Here is a 20,012-nt window from a genome sequence, read left to right as displayed (position 1 = left end):
TTCTCCCCAGGATGCCTCCCGGTCTCATCTACTCTACCAACCACATTGACTGTTGTGTTGGATATTCCTGCTGTTCCTTTAACATAGATGGGTTGAGGAATCTTCAATGTCTACCTCTTATGAAACACATAGCTGAGAAACATACATATTTCATGGGCCTTCATCTGCACAGCACTGCCTGCACCACCGAGACTCAGCACGACTCTGTGTGTGTGTTCTTTGTGTGCGTATGAGTGTTTGAGAATGAGAATGTATTAAACACACTCACATTGACATTCATCTCTCACCTCTACCTCCTCTGCAAAACAATGGGGCCAGCCACAGATGATACTTTGATACAATATAAGCCCTGTATTCATTTCAGTGTACTGATGTTGACCATTTTAAAATGTACAAAGTACTTAGCACTTGAAATAGCAGTATGATCATGAGATTGTGATACAGCCAAAACACATTCAAACCAGACTTCATGTTAAACTGAAAGGGAATTGCTTGATCTGATGTTGAAATTCATGCTTCGTAAAACAGCAGGTGTAGACGAACAGTGAAATGATTACTGACAGGTCCTATTCCAACAATGCAGAGTTAAAGACCAAGTTAAAGGTAAAAAAAAAAGAAATAGAAATATTGACACAAATAAATACACAGTGAATAATGAATAACAATAACAAGTAAACAAATAACATGGCTATATACAGGAAGTACCAGGTAATAACATGGTTATATACAGTGAGTACCAGGTAATAACATGGTTATATACAGGGAGTACCAGGTAATAACATGGTTATATACAGGGAGTACCAGGTAATAACATGACTATATACAGTGAGTACCAGGTAATATCATGGTTATATACAGTGAGTACCAGGTAATATCATGGCTATATACAGTGAGTAACAGGTAATAACATGGTTATATACAGGGAGTACCAGGTAATAACATGGCTATATACAGTGAGTACCAGGTAATAACATGGCTATATACAGTGAGTACCAGGTAATATCATGGCTATATACAGTGAGTACCAGGTAATATTATGGCTATATACAGTGAGTACCAGGTAATAACATGGCTATATACAGGAAGTACCAGTACTGAGTCGATGTTTAGGGGTACAAGTTTATTGAGGTAGCAATCTGCACATAGGCACAGGTAAAGTGACAAGGCAACAGGATAGATGATAGACTGAGCTGTAGCAACACCCTATGTGGAGCAGTGGTAATTGTGTGTGTGTGTGGACATGTTTAACTAGTCTTGTGGGGACCAGAAATTTGACCAATTGTGGGATATTTTTTTTGGTCCTCACAAGTTCAAATGCTATTTCTAAGGGGTTTAGGGTTAAGGTTAGAAATTAGTATTGATTGAGGGTTAGGGTTTGGATTATGGTTAGGTTTTTGGGTTAGGGTTAAGGTTAGGGTAAGAGTACGGGTTAGGTTTAGGGGTTAGGTTTAGGGGTTAGGGTAAGAGTACGGGTTAGGTTTAGGGGTTAGGGTAAGAGTACGGGTTAGGGTTAAGGTTAGGGTAAGAGTACAGGTTAGGTTTAGGGGTTAGGGTTAGGGTAAGAGTACAGGTTAGGTTTAGGGGTGAGGGGTAAGGTTATGGTAAGAGTACGGGTTAGGGTAAGAGTACAGGTTAGGTTTAGGGGTTAGGGTTAAGGTTAGGGTAAGAGTACGGGTTAGGTTTAGGGGTTCGGGTTAAGGTTAGGGTAAGAGTACAGGTTAGGTTTAGGGGTTAGGGTAAGAGTACAGGTTAGGTTTAGGGGTCAGGGTTAAGGTTAGGGTAAGAGTACGGGTTAGGTTTAGGGGTTCGGGTTAAGGTTAGGGTAAGAGTACAGGTTAGGTTTAGGGGTTAGGGTAAGAGTACAGGTTAGGTTTAGGGGTCAGGGTTAAGGTTAGGGTAAGAGTACGGGTTAGGTTTAGGGGTTCGGGTTAAGGTTAGGGTAAGAGTAGAGGTTAGGTTTAGGGGTTAGGGTAAGAGTACAGGTTAGGTTTAGGGGTCAGGGTTAAGATTAGGGTAAGAGTACAGGTTAGGTTTAGGGGTTAGGGTTAGGGTTAAACTTCGATACCACTTGACGTGTGGTAGCAGAGAGAACACTTTTGGGTCTTGGTAAACAGGTAGTACAGAAGTGGACTAAGCAGCCCTGAGGGGCCCCCCGTGTTGAGGGTCGGCGTGGAGGATGAAGTGTTGTCTACCACTAGCATTTGAGGGCAGCCGGTCAGGAAGTCCATGATCCAGTTGTAGAGGGTGGACCCTGAACAGCGTCTACACCCAAGACATAAGCCTGCTAAATAGACGATTATTAACCAAATAAATATTGACAATATTTTGGTTTGTATTTTTGTTGACTCATCAACATACGCCGCTGCTACTGTTGATTATTTATCCTGTTGCTTAGTCACTTTATTCCTAGTTATATGAACAGTTGAAGTCGGAAGTTTACATACATCTTAGCCAAGTACATTTAAACTCTGTTTTTCACAATTCCTGGCTTTAATCCTCGTAAAAATTCACTGTCTTAGGTCAGTTAGGATCACCACTTTATTTTAAGTGTGAGAAAATGATTTATTTCAGCTTTTATTTATTTATTAATCTCGTTTCCAGTGGGTCAGAAGTTTACATGCTACCAAATACTATTTGAGTGTATTGCCTTTAAATGGTTTAACTTGGGTGAAACGTTTCGGGTAGCCTTCCACAAGCTTCCCACAATAAGTTGGGTGAATTTTGGCCCATTCCTTCTGACAGAGCTGGTGTAACTGAGTCAGGTTGTAGGCCTCATTGCTCGCACACAATTTTTCAGTTCTGACCACAAACGTTCTATAGGATTGAGGTCAGGGCTTTGTGATGGCCACTCCAATACCTTGACTTTGTTGTACTTAAGCCATTTTGCCACAACTTTGGAAGTATGCTTGGGGTCATTGTCCATTTGAAACACTCATTTGCGACCAAGCTTTAACTTCCTGACTGATGTCTTGATGTTGCTTCAATACAATTCTCATTTTGTCTGTCATAGTTGAAGTGTACCTATGCCGAAAATTACAGGCCTCTCATCTTTTTAAGTGGGAGAACTTGCACAATTGGTGGCTGACTAAACACTTTTTTGCCCCACTGTACATGTAGATCACATACAGTATACAGTTGAAGTCGGATGTTTACTTTACACAAATTTCTTGTTAACAAACTATAGTTTTGCCAATTCGGTTAGGACATCTACTTTGTGCATGACACAAGTAATTTCTCCAACAATTTTTTAGACAGATTATTTCTTTATAATTCACTGTATTCCAATTCCAGTGGGACAGACGTTTACATACACTAAGTTGACTGTGTCCTTTAACAGCTTGGAAAATTCCAGAAAATGATGTCATGGCTTTAGAAGCTTCTGATAGGCTAATTGACATCATTTGAGTCAATTTGAGGTGTATCTGTGGATGTATTCCAAGGCCTACCTTCAAACTCAGTGCCTCTATGCTTGACATCATGGGGAAATCTATAGAAATCAGCCAAGAAATTGTAGACCTCCACAAGTCTGGTTCATCCTTGGGAGCAATTTCCAAACACCTGAAGGTACCACATTCATCTGTATAAACAATAGTACACAAGTATAAACACCATGGGACCACTCAGCCATCATACCACTCAGGAAGGAGACGTGTTCTGTCTCCTAGAGATGAACGTACTTTGGTGCGAAAAGTGCAAATCAATCCCAGAACAACAGTGAAGGACCTTGTGAAGATGCTGGAGGAAACCTATACAAAAGTATCTATATCCACAGTAAACCGAGTGCTATATCGACGTAACCTGAAAGGCCACTCAGCAAGGAAGAAACCACTACTCCAAAACCGCCATAAAAAAGCCAGACTAAGGTTTGCATCTGCACATGGGGACAAAGATCGTACTTTTTGGAGAAATGTCCTCTGGTCTGATGAACCAAAAATAGAACTGTTTTGGCTAAGCCAAAGAACACCATCCCAACTGTGAAGCACAGGGGTGGCAGCATCATGTTGTAGGGGTGCTTTGCTATAGGATGGACTGGTGCACTTCACAAAATAGATGGCGTCATCAGGATGAAAAACGATGATATATTGAAGAAACATCTCAAGACATGTCAGGAAGTTAAAGCTTGGTCGCAACTGGGTCTTCCAAATGGACAATGACCCCATGTATACTTCCAAAGTTGTTGCAAAATGGCTTAAGGACGACAAAGTCAAGGTATTGGATTGGCCATCATAAAGCCCTGACCTCAATTCCATAGAAAATGTGCGGGCAGAACTGAAAAAGCACTTGTGAGCAATGAGGCCGACAAACCTGACTCGGTTACACCAGCTCTGTCAGGTTGAATGGGCCAAAATTCACCCAATTTATTGTGGGAAGCTTGTGGAAGGCTACCTGAAACGTTTGACCCAAGTTAAACTATTTAACGGCAATGCTATCAAATACTAATAGAAATTAAAGCTGAAATAAATTATTCTCTCTACTATTATTCTGACATTTCACATTCTTAAAATAAAGATCCTAACTGACCTAAAACAGGGAACTTTTACTAGGATTAAATGTCAGGAATTGTGAAAAACGGAGTTTAAATATATTTGCCTAAGGTGTATGTAATTTTCTGACTTCAACCGTATATATTATATTATAGCACACAAATAATTATACCTACCTCGGCCTAAACATCGACACCCCAGGTAACTTCCACAAGGCTGCAAACGATCGAAGAGGCAAGGCAAATAGAGCCTTCTATTCTTTCAAAAGGAACATAAAAAAATCAATATCCCAATTAGGATTTGTCTAAAAATACTTCAATCAAATATCAAACCCACTGCTCTATGTGGTTGTGAGGTCTGGAGTCCACTCGCCAACCAATAATTCACAAAATAGGACAAACACCCAATCGAGACTCAGCAAGTAATAAAGCAAGAAATATACTATGTGTAAAATGGAAAATCCCCAAAAATGCATGTCGAGCAGAATTATGACTATACCCGCTAATGATCAAAATCCAGAAAAGAGCTGTTCAATTCTACAGCCACGTAAAGGGAAGCGATGCCCACACATTCCACCACAAAGCCCTCACCTACAGAGAGATGAAGCTAGAGAAGAGTACCCTCAGCCAGCCGGTTCTGGGGCTCTGTTCACAAACACAAACAGACCCCACAAAGCCCTCACCGACAGAGAGATGAAGCTAGAGAAGAGTACCCTCAGCCAGCCGGTTCTGGGGCTCTGTTCACAAACAAAATAGACTACACAGAGCCCTAGGACAGAATCAGATTTGGACACAACCAAATCATGAGAAAGCAAAAAGACAACTATTTGACACACTGGAAAGAATCAACCCCCCTCCCAAAAAACGGATCAAATTCCAATGTTATCTGTCTCTAAACAGAGAGTACACAGTGAGAGTACACAGACCTGACCACTGTGACTGACCCTAAATTAATAAAATCCTTGAATATGTACAGACTCAGTGAACATAGCCTTGCTATTGAGAGACGCCGCCATAGGCTCTCAAGAGAAGACAGGCTATGAGCTGCACTTCCTAACCTCCTGCAAAATGTATGACCACATTAGAGACACGTTTCCCACAGATCACACAGACCCACAAAGAATTTGAAAACAAATCAGACATTGATAAACTGCCATCTCCGTGAGGTGAAATATTGCAGTGTTTATTTCCCTTTTGTTCCATTTGCTTTGGAAATGTCAACATACTCTATGTTTTCCATGCAAATAAAGACCCTTGAATTGAATTGAATAGAGAGAGAGAGAGCTTTCATGATGAGAGCGTGAAGCTCCTCTTGTATTTGTATTTCATTTGATGTCATGGCCAGACACTGGGATGAGTGCTCTTCAGAGACATAAGTGTATGTGCGTGTGTGCTTCCCTGAAGCCTTATTCAAAGACACAATGAAATACCCAAACTGTCCATGGCTAATGAAAAAAAACAATTTCCCCTCTCGAGCAGGAGTGAACCGAGATCCACGGCACGATGACATCAAAATAAATAAAAAATAGACGGAAAATAAACTGTGAAGTGCTGTGAGATTGCTGCGGACGCAGTTTAGCTCAATTCCATCTATTATTATTGTATTTCTTATGGACTGGCTCACGATGACTTCTACCCCTCAGGGAGGTCATCTGAGCAGGATATACCGTTGACTGTTTATCACCAATAATAGCTCTGTATTATCTAGCCACTGGAGGTAGACTGGAGACATGAGAAACACTTTCCCAATCCAGACTTGTCACTCGTCTTGCTATAGATGTTTTTTTGCATGGGTGGATACAGGGCCATCACAACAAATCAACCTTAACATCCTAATATGGAGGAACAGCAGCAGTAGTGGATGGATAGGTATTAATACAAAGGTCAGGACCTCTCATTGGTTCCAGTGGTGGTTATTTAACAACAAAACATGACCTTATGAAGATCGATAACCCTCTCTGGTCACTACACACCGTTGGGCTCAAATGCTGTAAGATACAGACTCGGCACTGGAGGAGACTATTGGAAAACGATAAGCTCTCTGGTCACTACACACAGTAGGGCTCAAACGCTATAAGATACAGATTCGGCACTGGAGGAGGCTATTGGAAAATTATAAGAGCTCTCTTTGTTCTGTCCTCTCCTGCTGGCCACTGCTAAGAATGCGAGAGGGAGGATAGTCTTAAACTCTCCCAACAAATCTCGAGGCAGACATTCGTCACAACCTTTACAGTAGTTTTAGTTAAGGTAGTTGATGAAACTAGTCACATGCGAAATGCATTCATTAAACATGTACCTCTCTGACCTTCGTCTTGCTATTTTGTATTTCATTAAGAAAGAGTCCATTGAAACCAGACACGAGTCACTGTGTTGCCGAGGGAGAGGAGGAAGGAGAGAGCAGAAAATACCTGCCAAAGGTATGACCATATTAGAGACACATATTTTCCTCAGATTACACAGAACCACAAAGCATTTTAAAACAAATTCAATCTTTATTCAACCTGTTATACAGCGTTGTGTTCGAGACCACCTAAAATGGGACGTATTCAAGACCAAGACAGGAGGGGAGGAAAGATAGAGTCAAGACCGAGTCCGGGCGGGGGACAAGAGGTCTGAGACATAGTCTGAGACATAGTCAAGGTGTGGGACAAGGGGTCTGAGACATAGTCAAGGTGGGGGACAAGGGGTCTGAGACATAGTCAAGGTGGGGGACAAGAGGTCTGAGACATAGTCAAGGTGGGGGACAAGAGGTCTGAGACATAGTCAAGGTGGGGGACAAGGGGTCTGAGACATAGTCAAGGTGGGGGACAAGGGGTCTGAGACATAGTCAAGGTGGGGGACAAGAGGTCTGAGACATAGTCAAGGTGGGGGACAAGAGGTCTGAGACATAGTCAAGGTGGGGGACAAGACTGAGACATAGTCAAGGTGGGGGACAAGGGGTCTGAGACATAGTCAAGGTGGGGGACAAGGGGTGGGGGTGGGGGACAAGGGGTCTGAGACATAGTCAAGGTGGGGGACAAGGGGTCTGAGACATAGTCAAGGTGGGGGACAAGAGGTCTGAGACATAGTCAAGACAGGGGTCCTGGGAGGTGAGACATGAGACAGAAAGAGGGGTCCTGGGAGGTGAGACATGAGGAGTGGTGGACAGAAAGAGGTCCTGGGAGGTGAGACATGAGGTGTGGTGGACAGAAAGAAAGAGGTCCTGGGAGGTGAGACATGAGGAGTGGACAGAAAGAGAGGTCCTGGGAGGTGAGACATGAGGAGTGGTGGACAGAAAGAGGGGTCCTGGGAGGTGAGACATGAGGTGGTGGACAGAAAGAGGGTCCTGGGAGGTGAGACATGAGGAGTGGACAGAAAGAGGGGTTCTGAGAGGTGAGACATGAGGAGTGGTGGACAGAAACAGAGAGGCCCTGGGAGGTGAGACATGAGTCAGTGGTGGACAGAAAGGTCTGAGCTCCTTGGAGGTGAGACATGAGGGTGGACAGAAAGAGATCCTGGGAGGTGAGACATAAGGTGTGGACAGAAAGAGAGGTCCTTGGAGGTGAGACATGAGGAGTGGTGGACAGAAAGAGGGGTCCTGGGAGGTGAGACATGGGGAGTGGACAGAAAGAGTGGGGGACTAGGAGGTGAGACATGAGGAGTGGTGGACAGAAAGAGAGAGCTCCTTGGAGGTGGGGACAAGGAGTGGACAGAAAGACAAGAGGTCCTGGGAGGTGAGACATGAGGAGTGGACAGAAAGAGGGTCCTGGGAGGTGAGACATGAAGGAGTGGGGGACAGAAAGAGGGTCCTTGGAGGTGAGACATGAGGAGTAGTGGACAGAAAGAGAGCTCCTTGGAGGTGAGACATGAGGAGTGGACAGAAAGAAAGAGATCCTGGGAGGTGAGACATAAGGAGTGGACAGAAGAGAGAGTCCTGGAGGTGAGACAGGAGGAGTGGACAGAAAGAGAGAGCTCCTGGGAGGTGAGACATGAGGAGTGGTGGACAGAAAGAGAGAGTCCTGGGACATGAGACATGAGGAGTGGTGGACAGAAGAGAGGGTCCTGGGAGGTGAGACATGAGGAGTGGTGGACAGAAAGAGGTCCTTGGAGGTGAGACATGAGGAGTGGTGGACAGAAGAGAGGTCCTTGGAGGTGAGACATGAGGAGTGGTGGACAGAAAGAGAGAGGTCCTGGGAGGTGAGACATGAGGAGTGGTGGACAGAAAGAGGTCCTGGGAGGTGAGACATGAGGAGTGGTGGACAGAAGAGAGCTCCTGGGAGGTGAGACATGAGGAGTGGTGGACAGAAGAGGGTCCTGGGAGGTGAGACAAGGGAGGGGGACAGAAAGGAGAGGTCCTGGGAGGTGAGACATGAGGAGTGGTGGACAGAAAGAGGTCCTGGGTGGTGAGACAAGGGGAGTGGTGGACAGAAAGAGGGTCCTGGGAGAGACATGAAGAGTGGACAGAAAGAGAAGGTCCTGGGGGTGAGACATGAAGAGTGGACAGAAAGAGAGACATAGTCCTGGGAGGTGAGACATGAGGAGTGGTGGACAGAAAGAGGGTCCTTGGAGGTGAGACAGGAGGGTGGTGGACAGAAAGAGAGAGGTCCTGGGAGACATGAGGTGTGGACAGAAAGAGGAAGGTCCTTGGAGGTGAGACATGAGGAGTGGACAGAAAGTCCTGGGAGGTGAGACATAGTGGTGGACAGAAAGAGAGTCCTGGGAGGTGAAACATGAAGGGACAGAAAGAGGTCCTGGGAGAGACATGAGTGGACAGAAAGGGAAGGTCCTGGGAGGTGAGACAGGAGGAGTGGACAGAAAGAGAGGTCCTGGGAGGTGAGACATGAGGAGTGGTGGACAGAAAGAGGAAGGTCCTGGGAGGTGAGACATGAGGAGTGGTGGACAGAAAGAGAAGGTCCTGGGAGGTGAGACATGGGGAGTGGTGTACAGAAAGAAAGAGGTCCTGGGAGGTGAGACATGAGGAGTGGACAGAAAGAGAGGTCTGGGAGAGACATAGGAGTGGACAGAAAGTCCTGGGAGGTGAGACATGAGGAGTGGTGGACAGAAAGAGAGGTCCTGGGAGGTGAGACATGAGTGGACAGAAAGAGTCCTGGGAGGTGAGACAAGTGGACAGAAAGAGAGAGGTCCTGGGAGGTGAGACATGAGTGGACAGAAAGAGTCCTGGGAGGTGAGACATGAGGAGTGGACAGAAAGAGAGCTCCTGGGAGGTGAGACATGAGGAGTGGTGGACAGAAAGAAAGAGGTCCTGGGAGGTGAGACATGAGGAGTGGTGGACAGAAAGAGGTCCTGGGAGGTGAGACATGAGGAGTGGTGGACAGAAAGGAGGTCCTGGGAGGTGAGACATGAGGAGTGGTGGACAGAAAGAGAGGGTCCTGGGAGGTGAGACATGAGGAGTGGTGGACAGAAAGAGGTCCTGGGAGGTGAGACATGAGGAGTGGTGGACAGAAAGAGAGGTCCTGGGAGGTGAGACATGAGGAGTGGACAGAAAGAGGTCCTGGGAGGTGAGACATGAGGAGTGGTGGACAGAAAGAGAGTCCTGGGAGGTGAGACATGAGGAGTGGACAGAAAGAGGAGGTCCTGGGAGGTGAGACATGGGGAGTGGTGGACAGAAAGAAAGAGGTCCTGGGAGGTGAGACATGAGGAGTGGACAGAAAGAGAGAGGTCCTGGGAGGTGAGACATGAGGAGTGGACAGAAAGAGAGAGGTCCTGGGAGGTGAGACAGGAGGAGTGGACAGAAAGAGGTCCTGGGAGGTGAGACAGGAGGAGTGGACAGAAAGAGAGAGGTCCTGGGAGGTGAGACATGAGGAGTGGTGGACAGAAAGAGAGAGGTCCTGGGAGGTGAGACATGAGGAGTGGACAGAAAGAGGTCCTGGGAGGTGAGACATGAGGAGTGGTGGACAGAAAGAGAGAGGTCCTGGGAGGTGAGACATGAGGAGTGGTGGACAGAAAGAGAGAGGTCCTGGGAGGTGAGACATGAGGAGTGGTGGACAGAAAGAGAGTCCTGGGAGGTGAGACATGAGGAGTGGTGGACAGAAAGAGAGAGGTCCTGGGAGGTGAGACATGAGGAGTGGTGGACAGAAAGAGAGAGGCCCTGGGAGGTGAGACATGAGGAGTGGTGGACAGAAAGAGAGAGGTCCTGTGAGGTGAGACATGAGGAGTGGTGGACAGAAAGAGAGGTCCTGGGAGGTAAGACATGAGGAGTGGTGGACAGAAAGAGAGTCCTTGGAGGTGAGACATGAGGAGTGGTGGACAGAAAGAGAGAGGTCCTGGGAGGTGAGACAGGAGGAGTGGACAGAAAGAGAGAGGTCCTGGGAGGTGAGACATGAGGAGTGGACAGAAAGAGAGCTCCTGGGAGGTGAGGCATGAGGAGTGGACTGAAAGAGAGAGCTCCTTGGAGGTGAGACATGAGGAGTGGTGGACAGAAAGAGAGGTCCTGGGAGGTGAGACATGAGGAGAGGTGGACAGAAAGAGAGAGGTCCTGGGAGGTGAGACAGGAGGAGTGGACAGAAAGAGAGGTCCTGGGAGGTGAGACATGGGGAGTGGTGGACAGAAAGAAGAGGTCCTGGGAGGTGAGACATGAGGAGTGGACAGAAAGAGAGAGGTCCTGGGAGGTGAGACATGAGGAGTGGACAGAAAGAGAGAGGTCCTGGGAGGTGAGACAGGAGGAGTGGACAGAAAGAGAGAGTCCTGGGAGGTGAGACAGGAGGAGTGGACAGAAAGAGAGAGGTCCTGGGAGGTGAGACATGAGGAGTGGTGGACAGAAAGAGAGAGGTCCTGGGAGGTGAGACATGAGGAGTGGACAGAAAGAGAGAGGTCCTGGGAGGTGAGACATGAGGAGTGGTGGACAGAAAGAGAGAGGTCCTGGGAGGTGAGACATGAGGAGTGGTGGACAGAAAGAGAGAGGTCCTGTGAGGTGAGACATGAGGAGTGGTGGACAGAAAGAGAGAGGTCCTGGGAGGTAAGACATGAGGAGTGGTGGACAGAAAGAGAGAGGTCCTTGGAGGTGAGACATGAGGAGTGGTGGACAGAAAGAGAGAGGTCCTGGGAGGTGAGACAGGAGGAGTGGACAGAAAGAGAGAGGTCCTGGGAGGTGAGACATGAGGAGTGGACAGAAAGAGAGAGCTCCTGGGAGGTGAGACATGAGGAGTGGACTGAAAGAGAGAGCTCCTTGGAGGTGAGACATGAGGAGTGGTGGACAGAAAGAGAGAGGTCCTGGGAGGTGAGACATGAGGAGAGGTGGACAGAAAGAGAGAGGTCCTGGGAGGTGAGACAGGAGGAGTGGACAGAAAGAGAGAGGTCCTGGGAGGTGAGACATGAGGAGTGGACAGAAAGAGAGAGGTCCTGGGAGGTGAGACAGGAGGAGTGGACAGAAAGAGAGAGCTCCTGGGAGGTGAGACATGAGGAGTGGTGGACAGAAAGAGAGAGGTCCTTGGAGGTGAGACATGAGGAGTGGACTGAAAGAGAGAGCTCCTTGGAGGTGAGACATGGGGAGTGGTGGACTGAAAGAGAGAGGTCCTGGGAGGTGAGACATGAGGAGTGGTGGACAGAAAGAGAGAGGTCCTGGGAGGTGAGACATGAGGAGTGGTGGACAGAAAGAGAGAGGTCCTTGGAGGTGAGACATGAGGAGTGGTGGACAGAAAGAGAGAGGTCCTGGGAGGTGAGACATGAAGAGTGGACAGAAAGAGGAAGGTCCATGGAGGTGAGACAGGAGGAGTGGACAGAAAGAGAGAGCTCCTTGGAGGTGAGACATGAGGAGTGGACAGAAAGAGAGAGGTCCTGGGAGGTGAGACATGAGGAGTGGACAGAAAGAGAGAGGTCCTTGGAGGTGAGACATGAGGAGTGGTGGACAGAAAGAGAGAGCCCCTGGGAGGTGAGACATGAGGAGTGGTGGACAGAAAGAGAGAAGTCCTGGGGAGGTGAGACATGAGGAGTGGTGGACAGAAAGAGAGAGGTCCTTGGAGGTGAGACATGAGGAGTGGTGGACAGAAAGAGAGAGGTCCTGGGAGGTGAGACATGAGGAGTGGTGGACAGAAAGAGAGAGGTCCTTGGAGGTGAGACATGAGGAGTGGTGGACAGAAAGAGAGAGGTCCTGGGAGGTGAGACATGAGGAGTGGTGGACAGAAAGAGAGAGGTCCTGGGAGGTGAGACATGAGGAGTGGACAGAAAGAGGAAGGTCCTTGGTGGTGAGACATGAGGAGTGGACAGAAAGAGAGAGCTCCTTGGAGGTGAGACATGAGGAGTGGACTGAAAGAGAGAGCTCCTTGGAGGTGAGACATGCGGAGTGGTGGACAGAAAGAGAGAGCCCCTGGGAAGTGAGACAAGAGGAGTGGTGGACAGAAAGAGAGAGTCCTGGGAGGTGAGACATGAGGAGTGGTGGACAGAAAGAGAGAGGTCCTTGGAGGTGAGACAGGAGGTGGACAGAAAGAGAGGTCCTGGGAGGTGAGACATGAGGAGTGGACAGAAAGAGAGAGGTCCTGGGAGGTGAGACATGAGGAGTGGACAGAAAGAGAGAGGTCCTGGGAGGTGAGACATGAGGAGTGGTGGACAGAAAGAGAGAGGTCCTGGGAGGTGAGACAGGAGGAGTGGACAGAAAGAGAGAGGTCCTGGGAGGTGAGACATGAGGAGTGGACAGAAAGAGAGAGCTCCTGGGAGGTGAGACATGAGGAGTGGACTGAAAGAGAGCTCCTTGGAGGTGAGACATGAGGAGTGGTGGACAGAAAGAGAGGTCCTGGGAGGTGAGACATGAGGAGAGGTGGACAGAAAGAGAGAGGTGAGACAGGAGGAGTGGACAGAAAGAGAGAGGTCCTGGGAGGTGAGACATGAGGAGTGGACAGAAAGAGAGAGGTCCTGGGAGGTGAGACAGGAGGAGTGGACAGAAAGAGAGCTCCTGGGAGGTGAGACATGAGGAGTGGTGGACAGAAAGAGAGAGGTCCTTGGAGGTGAGACATGAGGAGTGGACTGAAAGAGAGGCTCCTTGGAGGTGAGACATGGGGAGTGGTGGACTGAAAGAGAGAGGTCCTGGGAGGTGAGACATGAGGAGTGGTGGACAGAAAGAGAGAGTCCTGGGAGGTGAGACATGAGGAGTGGTGGACAGAAAGAGAGGTCCTTGGAGGTGAGACATGAGGAGTGGTGGACAGAAAGAGAGTCCTGGGAGGTGAGACATGAAGAGTGGACAGAAAGAGGAAGGTCCATGGAGGTGAGACAGGAGGAGTGGACAGAAAGAGAGAGCTCCTTGGAGGTGAGACATGAGGAGTGGACAGAAAGAGAGAGGTCCTGGGAGGTGAGACATGAGGAGTGGACAGAAAGAGAGAGGTCCTTGGAGGTGAGACATGAGGAGTGGTGGACAGAAAGAGAGAGGTCCTGGGAGGTGAGACATGAGGAGTGGTGGACAGAAAGAGAGAAGTCCTGGGAGGTGAGACATGAGGAGTGGTGGACAGAAAGAGAGAGGTCCTTGGAGGTGAGACATGAGGAGTGGTGGACAGAAAGAGAGAGGTCCTGGGAGGTGAGACATGAGGAGTGGTGGACAGAAAGAGAGGTCCTTGGAGGTGAGACATGAGGAGTGGTGGACAGAAAGAGAGGTCCTGGGAGGTGAGACATGAGGAGTGGTGGACAGAAAGAGAGAGGTCCTGGGAGGTGAGACATGAGGAGTGGACAGAAAGAGGAAGGTCCTTGGTGGTGAGACATGAGGAGTGGACAGAAAGAGAGAGCTCCTTGGAGGTGAGACATGAGGAGTGGACTGAAAGAGAGAGCTCCTTGGAGGTGAGACATGGGGAGTGGTGGACAGAAAGAGAGAGCCCCTGGGAGGTGAGACATGAGGAGTGGTGGACAGAAAGAGAGAGGTCCTGGGAGGTGAGACATGAGGAGTGGTGGACAGAAAGAGAGAGGTCCTTGGAGGTGAGACAGGAGGAGTGGACAGAAAGAGGTCCTGGGAGGTGAGACATGAGGAGTGGACAGAAAGAGAGAGGTCCTGGGAGGTGAGACATGAGGAGTGGACAGAAAGAGAGAGGTCCTGGGAGGTGAGACATGAGGAGTGGTGGACAGAAAGAGAGAGGTCCTGGGAGGTGAGACATGAGGAGTGGACAGAAAGAGAGAGCTCGTTGGAGGTGAGACATGAGGAGTGGTGGACAGAAAGAGAGAGGTCCTGGGAGGTGAGACATGAGGAGTGGACTGAAAGAGAGAGCTCCTTGGAGGTGAGACATGGGGAGTGGTGGACAGAAAGAGAGAGCCCCTGGGAGGTGAGACATGAGGAGTGGTGGACAGAAAGAGAGAGGTCCTGGGAGGTGAGACATGAGGAGTGGTGGACAGAAAGAGGTCCTTGGAGGTGAGACAGGAGGAGTGGACAGAAAGAGAGGTCCTGGGAGGTGAGACATGAGGAGTGGACAGAAAGAGAGAGGTCCTGGGAGGTGAGACATGAGGAGTGGACAGAAAGAGAGGTCCTGGGAGGTGAGACATGAGGAGTGGTGGACAGAAAGAGAGTCCTGGGAGGTGAGACATGAGGAGTGGACAGAAAGAGAGAGGTCCTGGGAGGTGAGACATGAGGAGTGGTGGACAGAAAGAGAGGTCCTGGGAGGTGAGACATGTGGAGTGGACAGAAAGAGAGGGTCCTGGGAGGTGAGACATGAGGAGTGGACAGAAAGAGAGAGGTCCTGGGAGGTGAGACATGAGGAGTGGTGGACAGAAAGAGAGAGGTCCTGGGAGGTGAGACATGTGGAGTGGACAGAAAGAGAGAGCTCCTGGGAGGTGAGACATGAGGAGTGGTGGACAGAAAGAGAGAGGTCCTTGGAGGTGAGACATGAGGAGTGGACTGAAAGAGAGAGCTCCTTGGAGGTGAGACATGGGGAGTGGTGGACTGAAAGAGAGAGGTCCTGGGAGGTGAGACATGAGGAGTGGTGGACAGAAAGAGAGGTCCTGGGAGGTGAGACATGAGGAGTGGTGGACAGAAAGAGAGGTCCTTGGAGGTGAGACATGAGGAGTTGTGGACAGAAAGAGAGTCCTGGGAGGTGAGACATGAGGAGTGGTGGACAGAAAGAGAGGTCCTTGGAGGTGAGACATGAGGAGTGGTGGACAGAAAGAGAGAGGTCCTGGGAGGTGAGACAGGAGGAGTGGTGGACAGAAAGAGAGAGGTCCTGGGAGGTGAGACATGAGGAGTGGTGGACAGAAAGAGAGAGGTCCTGGGAGGTGAGACATGAAGACTGGACAGAAAGAGGAAGGTCCATGGAGGTGAGACAGGAGGAGTGGACAGAAAGAGAGCTCCTTGGAGGTGAGACATGAGGAGTGGACAGAAAGAGAGAGTCCTGGGAGGTGAGACATGAGGAGTGGACAGAAAGAGAGGTTCTGAGAGGTGAGACATGAGGAGTGGTGGACAGAAAGAGAGGTCCTGGGAGGTGAGACATGAGGAGTGGTGGACAGAAAGAGAGGTTCTGAGAGGTGAGACATGAGGAGTGGTGGACAGAAAGAGATAGGTCCTGGGAGGTGAGACATGAGGAGTGGACAGAAAGAGAGAGGTCCTGGGAGGTGAGACATGAGGAGTGGTGGACAGAAGACAGAAAGAGAGGTCCTGGGAGGTGAGACATGGGGAGTGGTGGACAGAAAGAAAGAGGTCCTGGGAGGTGAGACATGAGGAGTGGACAGAAAGAGAGAGGTCCTGGGAGGTGAGACATGAGGAGTGGACAGACAGAGAGAGGTCCTGGGAGGTGAGACAGGAGGAGTGGACAGAAAGAGAGGTCCTGGGAGGTGAGACAGGAGGAGTGGACAGAAAGAGAGAGGTCCTGGGAGGTGAGACATGAGGAGTGGTGGACAGAAAGAGAGAGTCCTGGGAGGTGAGACATGAGGAGTGGACAGAAAGAGAGGTCCTGGGAGGTGAGACATGAGGAGTGGTGGACAGAAAGAGAGAGGTCCTGGGAGGTGAGACATGAGGAGTGGACAGAAAGAGAGAGGTCCTGGGAGGTGAGACATGAGGAGTGGTGGACAGAAAGAGAGAGGTCCTGGGAGGTGAGACATGAGGAGTGGTGGACAGAAAGAGAGGTCCTGGGAGGTGAGACATGAGGAGTGGTGGACAGAAAGAGAGAGGCCCTGGGAGGTGAGACATGAGGAGTGGTGGACAGAAAGAGGTCCTGTGAGGTGAGACATGAGGAGTGGTGGACAGAAAGAGAGGTCCTGGGAGGTAAGACATGAGGAGTGGTGGACAGAAAGAGAGGTCCTTGGAGGTGAGACATGAGGAGTGGTGGACAGAAAGAGAGAGGTCCTGCGAGGTGAGACAGGAGGAGTGGACAGAAAGAGAGAGGTCCTGGGAGGTGAGACATGAGGAGTGGACAGAAAGAGAGAGCTCCTGGGAGGTGAGACATGAGGAGTGGACTGAAAGAGAGAGCTCCTTGGAGGTGAGACATGAGGAGTGGTGGACAGAAAGAGAGGTCCTGGGAGGTGAGACATGAGGAGAGGTGGACAGAAAGAGAGAGGTCCTGGGAGGTGAGACAGGAGGAGTGGACAGAAAGAGAGGTCCTGGGAGGTGAGACATGAGGAGTGGACAGAAGAGGTCCTGGGAGGTGAGACAGGAGGAGTGGACAGAAAGAGAGAGCTCCTGGGAGGTGAGACATGAGGAGTGGTGGACAGAAAGAGAGAGTCCTTGGAGGTGAGACATGAGGAGTGGACTGAAAGAGAGAGCTCCTTGGAGGTGAGACATGGGGAGTGGTGGACTGAAGAGAGAGGTCCTGGGAGGTGAGACATGAGGAGTGGTGGACAGAAAGAGAGGTCCTGGGAGGTGAGACATGAGGAGTGGTGGACAGAAAGAGGTCCTTGGAGGTGAGACATGAGGAGTGGTGGACAGAAAGAGAGGTCCTGGGAGGTGAGACATGAAGAGTGGACAGAAAGAGGAAGGTCCATGGAGGTGAGACAGGAGGAGTGGACAGAAGAGAGCTCCTTGGAGGTGAGACATGAGGAGTGGACAGAAAGAGAGAGGTCCTGGGAGGTGAGACATGAGGAGTGGACAGAAAGAGAGGTCCTTGGAGGTGAGACATGAGGAGTGGTGGACAGAAAGAGAGCCCCTGGGAGGTGAGACATGAGGAGTGGTGGACAGAAAGAGAGAAGTCCTGGGAGGTGAGACATGAGGAGTGGTGGACAGAAAGAGAGAGGTCCTTGGAGGTGAGACATGAGAAGTGGTGGACAGAAGAGGTCCTGGGAGGTGAGACATGAGGAGTGGTGGACAGAAAGAGAGTCCTTGGAGGTGAGACATGAGGAGTGGTGGACAGAAAGAGAGTCCTGGGAGGTGAGACATGAGGAGTGGTGGACAGAAAGAGAGGTCCTGGGAGGTGAGACATGAGGAGTGGACAGAAAGAGGAAGGTCCTTGGTGGTGAGACATGAGGAGTGGACAGAAAGAGAGCTCCTTGGAGGTGAGACATGAGGAGTGGACTGAAAGAGAGCTCCTTGGAGGTGAGACATGGGGAGTGGTGGACAGAAGAGAGAGCCCCTGGGAGGTGAGACATGAGGAGTGGTGGACAGAAGAGGTCCTGGGAGGTGAGACATGAGGAGTGGTGGACAGAAAGAGTCCTTGGAGGTGAGACAGGAGGAGTGGACAGAAAGAGAGAGTCCTGGGAGGTGAGACATGAGGAGTGGACAGAAAGAGAGAGGTCCTGGGAGGTGAGACATGAGGAGTGGACAGAAAGAGAGTCCTGGGAGGTGAGACATGAGGAGTGGTGGACAGAAAGAGAGAGGTCCTGGGAGGTGAGACAGGAGGAGTGGACAGAAAGAGAGAGGTCCTGGGAGGTGAGACATGAGGAGTGGACAGAAAGAGAGAGCTCCTGGGAGGTGAGACATGAGGAGTGGACTGAAAGAGAGCTCCTTGGAGGTGAGACATGAGGAGTGGTGGACAGAAAGAGAGAGTCCTGGGAGGTGAGACATGAGGAGAGGTGGACAGAAAGAGAGGTCCTGGGAGGTGAGACAGGAGGAGTGGACAGAAGAGAGGTCCTGGGAGGTGAGACATGAGGAGTGGACAGAAAGAGAGGTCCTGGGAGGTGAGACAGGAGGAGTGGACAGAAAGAGAGAGCTCCTGGGAGGTGAGACATGAGGAGTGGTGGACAGAAAGAGAGGTGAGACATGAGGAGTGGACTGAAAGAGAGAGCTCCTTGGAGGTGAGACATGGGGAGTGGTGGACTGAAAGAGAGAGGTCCTGGGAGGTGAGACATGAGGAGTGGTGGACAGAAAGAGAGGTCCTGGGAGGTGAGACATGAGGAGTGGTGGACAGAAAGAGAGGTCCTTGGAGGTGAGACATGAGGAGTGGTGGACAGAAAGAGAGAGGTCCTGGGAGGTGAGACATGAAGAGTGGACAGAAAGAGGAAGGTCCATGGAGGTGAGACAGGAGGAGTGGACAGAAAGAGAGCTCCTTGGAGGTGAGACATGGGAGTGGACAGAAAGAGAGAGGCACCTGGGAGGTGAGACATGAGGAGTGGACAGAAAGAGGTCCTTGGAGGTGAGACATGAGGAGTGGTGGACAGAAAGAGAGGTCCTGGGAGGTGAGACATGAGGAGTGGTGGACAGAAAGAGAGAGTCCTGGGAGGTGAGACATGAGGAGTGGTGGACAGAAAGAGAGGTCCTTGGAGGTGAGACATGAGGAGTGAGGACAGAAAGAGAGAGTCCTGGGAGGTGAGACATGAGGAGTGGTGGACAGAAAGAGAGGTCCTTGGAGGTGAGACATGAGGAGTGGTGGACAGAAAGAGAGAGGTCCTGGGAGGTGAGACATGAGGAGTGGTGGACAGAAAGAGAGGTCCTGGGAGGTGAGACATGAGAGTGGACAGAAAGAGGAAGGTCCTTGGTGGTGAGACATGAGAGTGGACAGAAAGAGAGCTCCTTGGAGGTGAGACATGAAGTGGACTGAAAGAGAGCTCCTTGGAGGTGAGACATGGGGGAGTGGTGGACAGAAAGAGAGAGCCCTGGGAGGTGAGACATGAGGAGTGGTGGACAGAAAGAGAGAGGTCCTGGGAGGTGAGACATGAGGAGTGGTGGACAGAAAGAGAGAGGTCCTTGGAGGTGAGACAGGAGAGTGGACAGAAAGAGAGAGGTCCTGGGAGGTGAGACATGAGGAGTGGACAGAAAGAGGTCCTGGGAGGTGAGACATGAGAGTGGACAGAAGAGAGGTCCTGGGAGGTGAGACATGAGGAGTGGTGGACAGAAGAGAGGTCCTGGGAGGTGAGACATGAGGAGTGGACAGAAAGAGAGCTCGTTGGAGGTGAGACATGAGGAGTGGTGGACAGAAAGAGAGAGGTCCTGGGAGGTGAGACATGAGGAGTGGACAGAAAGAGAGAGCTCCTGGGAGGTGAGACATGAGGAGTGGTGGACAGAAAGAGGTCCTTGGAGGTGAGACATGAGGAGTGGACTGAAAGAGAGAGCTCCTTGGAGTGAGACATGGGGAGTGGTGGACTGAAAGAGAGAGGTCCTGGGAGGTGAGACATGAGGAGTGGTGGACAGAAAGAGAGAGGTCCTGGGAGGTGAGACATGAGGAGTGGTGGACAGAAAGAGAGGTCCTTGGAGGTGAGACATGAG

At 50.0% G+C, this 20,012-nt stretch overlaps 1 protein-coding gene across 1 annotated transcript in view; it reads right to left on the bottom strand.

Moving 5' to 3' along the window:
- The window catches only part of LOC135509096 (netrin-G1-like), a 194,617-nt gene that overhangs the window by 116,455 nt on the left and 58,150 nt on the right, over positions 1-20,012 (bottom strand). The window lies entirely within an intron of this gene.

Source organism: Oncorhynchus masou, chromosome 3 (assembly GCF_036934945.1).
Source record: "Oncorhynchus masou masou isolate Uvic2021 chromosome 3, UVic_Omas_1.1, whole genome shotgun sequence".
Taxonomy (NCBI): domain Eukaryota; kingdom Metazoa; phylum Chordata; class Actinopteri; order Salmoniformes; family Salmonidae; genus Oncorhynchus; species Oncorhynchus masou.
The sequence above is the reverse complement of the archived record's forward strand: the minus strand, read 5'-3'. Positions and strand labels throughout refer to the sequence as shown.